The following is a 4402-nucleotide window of genomic DNA, read 5'->3' on the forward strand; positions in this document are numbered from 1 at the left end:
GTGGATGGATCCTGATAGAATGCAAGAAAAATGTGAAACAGAACTCAAATTCTTAAAAGTTCAGGTTTACTGAACCAGTCAAGACTAGAGACTCCCCTGAGACTACTGCCCTGAGATACTCTTTAAACCTTAAGCCAAAAATATCCGTTGAGGCTACCTTTTAGCTAAATAACAGATTGGTTCACAAAATAAAGAATGTCACCCGTAAGTAACAAGCTCCTTTAAAAAATCATCCATATGAAGCCAAATGGTCAAAAATTACTCTAAAGCAAAGATGAGCAGGTAAAGGGGCAGGGAAACTAGAGTACTGGAAATGGTACAACCAGAATGAATGAATGTGAATGATGACACATTGTGAAAAATGTAGCTAATATAACTGAATAACTTTTGTATAATTGTTAAATTGGGACCAAATTTTATGTGTAAACTTTCAACTTAAATACAATAGAATATTATTAAAAACAGACAAAACCCCCAATACTTAATATTTTCCCAACTCACAACAAAATCCAATCCAATTTGCATGTAATCCACGCAGACTATGTCCTACTTGACTTCACTTGCCTTCCTGATTTTATTGATTTGTTCGTTCATTCATTTTATTCATTTAACAGATGTGAGCTCCAAGTATACCTCAGGCACTGTGCCAGCACTGAACATACAATGGTGAGCTAAAGAGATATAATTCCTGCCTTCATGGAGCTTATGATCTAGTGAGGCAAGAGTCGAAAAACAAGAAAACACACAGATAAGTGTAAAATTAAATATATAAAGGGCATGAGAAATATACAGACTGTGGTGTTGGAGAATAATGAGAACGGGGGTAAGGTGGGGAAGCCTTTGTGAGATATTTTTTCTTCAGAGAAGAATACAGTCACATAAAAAGCCAAAGAATAGCATGGACTATTGGTGACATGACTTTTTAAATATGTGGGAGTTACCCTGATCAACCAGATGTGAAAAACAAAGGACCCTACGGCTTGCCTGGGGCCATTGACTTAAAAAAGTTGAATCTTAGTAGAATTCAGTTGTGCACACTGAGCCGAATTAAAACAGAACCCACCCAGAGGCACATCAGGAAATAAGCCTGGTGATCTGCTTTCAAAATGTCACAGGCTTGAAAACCCTATGGAGCAGTTCTAGTCTGCGCACATTGGGTCTCCCTCGGTTGGAATCGGCTCAATGGCTCAATGGCAACTAGCAACAACAACTTAGAATGCCATGGGAGCACTGGTGGTTCTGTGGTAGCATTTCTCCCTTCCATGCCACAGACCTGGGTTTGACTTCTGGCTAATGCACCTCACGTGTAGCCACCATGCATCTGTCAGCGGAGGCTTGTGTGTTGCTATAATGCTGAACGGGTTTCAGTAAAGCTTCCAGACTAAGACAGGCTAGAAAGATACGCCTGGCAATCCACTTCTGAAAATCAGCCAGTGAAAACCCAGTGGATCACAATGGTCCGAGCTGCAACAGATCATGGTGCAGGACCAGGAAGAGTTTCATTCTGTTGTACATGGGGCTGCCATGAGTTGGGGCCAACTTGATAGCAGCTACAACAACAACAACAAAGCCAGTAGAATTCCATATGCCTCCTATGGTATCAGTTCATTTTATCATTGTGTAACTTACAGTAAAAGGCCTCCTACTTATCATATGACAGCCTTCCTTGGCAGAATCTGCCTAAGTTTTCCATGCCCATGACCTTGATCATTTTAATTAACTCTGTGCAGGAATTTCTTATCCTGCTTCCAGTGTTAGCAGTCTTTCAGGCAACCTCTTGAAGGTTGGGAATGAATTTCTTGTCTTCTACTTAGATTGCTTAAAATGTGACTAATTGACTTAAGTTGACCTTTCTGATTTTTATTGTTTTGACTTATTAAAAATGTCCTTTTCCCAAAGTCCTCTGGGCACATGCACAAAAAATAGAAATATGACAAGTTAAATTAAAAGCAGCAGATGAAAGTTACAATACCTCATAAAGGAAAAAAGAAAGAAGCCAAGTAGCGTTACTGGAAGGAGAAAAGTAAACCAAATGGATTCAACTAAGCTCAATTTTCAACTGTTTTGCAAGGAGGACTTGCTCCAAACAGATGTTGGAGCGATTTCCTATAAAATCCCTGAAAAACTGCTTGCCACTACTTATAATCATACCCAAATCAGGAAAATAACAGCAATCTCAGGGAGAGAAGGGATGTGAATTGTAATTCTTTTTGTAGTAGTATCAGGATTACCATCTGGCCCTTAGATAGTCGCTGTGTTATCCTTCTCATTTGCACCTCATTCATGGGAAGTGAGGGATGAAGCCTGAACATAGTTAAGGTTTCTCTCTTGAAGTCTAAATCCATTCCATTAGTTCAGTCTTGGTATGATTTTGTTTGGAAACCAGTGCTGCTCATACATGAGGAGGCAATATAGGGGTTAAAAGCATGAATTGTGAGCCAAATGTCCAGGTCTAGAGCCCAGTTTTGCCATAGGCAAGTGGACCAGAATATGATCCTAGGCAAGTTATCATCCCTATGCCTCAATTTTCCCATCTGTAAAATGCAGGTGCTAACAATGTATCACATGGATTTATGAGGTTTAAATGAGCTAAAATATATAAGCCTATACTAGGGTCCATATGGAAAGCGATGTGTGAGCCATTATTATTACTTATATTTCTAATTGGTTACAGATGGCTAATGGAAAGCTGTTACATTTTCCTTCGTGCCTGCCCTTCAGCAGGGACCCTGAGTATTTATTTTTTGCCAGAACTTAATCTGGAGATCATCCTACTCTGGAGCACCATCACGTTGCTGTCTAGGGTGAGAATCCTCAGTTAATACCCCTTTAGGCAATAGCAATTGTAGAGAGGCTACCAAAGTATTTAAGGACTTTGCAGGGAGCAAACGATGCTTTCGGAGTATTAACCTGAGAGTTACCTAAGTGAGGGAGACATAGAGAATAGTTAGTACATAGCTAGATTAGTCCAGATGTGAAAAAACAACATGAAAACTAGGATGGTATAAAAACCAAAAAAACCAAACCCACTGCCATTGAGTCATTTCCAACTCCTAGCGACCCTATAGGACAGAGTAGAACTGCCCCATAGAGTTTCCAAGGAGCGCCTGGTGGATTTGAACTGCCGACCTTTTGGTTAGCAGCCGTAGCCCTTAACCACTGTACCACCAGCGTTTCTGATGATGATACAGGACAGATATGATGTGCATGAAAGAAGAGTCAACAGCACTTGATGGCTGGCTGACAGGAAAGAAAGGCAAGAGTAATCAAGAGCTTTTTGTTGTTGTTATTTAACTCTATTTTTTTTTAATTGAAGTACGACACACACAGAAAAGTCACAAACCAGAAATATACTGCACAATACATTATTACAAAGCAAGACTTCCTTATAAATTACCACCCAAGTCAAGAAATATAATACTACCAGCATTCTGAAAGTTCCCCTAGTGTCCCTCACAGTCACTTCCCCCTTCCTCCTCCTCAAAGTTAATTACTATCCTAACATACAAATCTCAGGTTGGTTTTATCTGGTTTTGAACTTTATACCAATGGAACCATACAGTATATTGTTATTTGTGTCTTTCTTTTGCATAACAATGTTTTTGAGGTTTACCTATATTATTGTATGTATCAGGGGTTCGTTCCTTTTTATTGATGAGTTGTATTCCACTGTACAAATATACCATGATTTATTTATCCATTCACCTGTTGTTAGACATTTGGGTTGTTTCCAGGTTTCGGCTTCTACAAATGTTACTGCTATGATCATTTTTTCACACGGCTCAGACTGCTCCTCCGGGTGTATTTCGCCAGGTATGGAGTTGTTACTCTTTTGAAGGTATAGGATTGTTAGGTCATAGGAATTTCTTGGTAATGGTTATATTACGTATATTATTCAATTCTTTTAATTTAGATGTGTTTATATTAAGTAGCAGAGCCCTGGTCGCACAGTGGCTAAGAGCTACTGCTGCTAACCAAAAGGTCGACAGTTTGAATCCACCAGCTCCTCCTGAGACACCCTATGGGGTAGTTCTTCTCTGTCCTGTAAGGTCACTATGAGTCATAATCGACTAGGATGCAATGGGTTTGTTTTTTTTTTTGTATGTTAAGTAGCAAGGAGCCCTTGTTGTGCAGTGGTTAAAGCACTCAGCTGCTAACCAAAAAGTCCGTGGTTCAAACCCACCAGCCTCTCTGTGGGAGAAAGACGTGGCAGTTTGCTTCATGAAGATTTATAGCCTTGGAACCCCTATGGGGTCGCTATGAGTCAGATTCAATTCCATAGCAGTGGGTTTGGTTGGTATATGCGGTAGCACACAGATGCATTGTGCTGTTTTATGTAGTCTGTTAGTTTTTGTCTTTTAATTGGAGCATTTGGTATACTTGCATTTAATGTAGTTGCTAA

The sequence above is a fragment of the Loxodonta africana genome, chromosome 4 (genome assembly GCF_030014295.1).
Source record: "Loxodonta africana isolate mLoxAfr1 chromosome 4, mLoxAfr1.hap2, whole genome shotgun sequence".
In the NCBI taxonomy this organism is placed as follows: domain Eukaryota; kingdom Metazoa; phylum Chordata; class Mammalia; order Proboscidea; family Elephantidae; genus Loxodonta; species Loxodonta africana.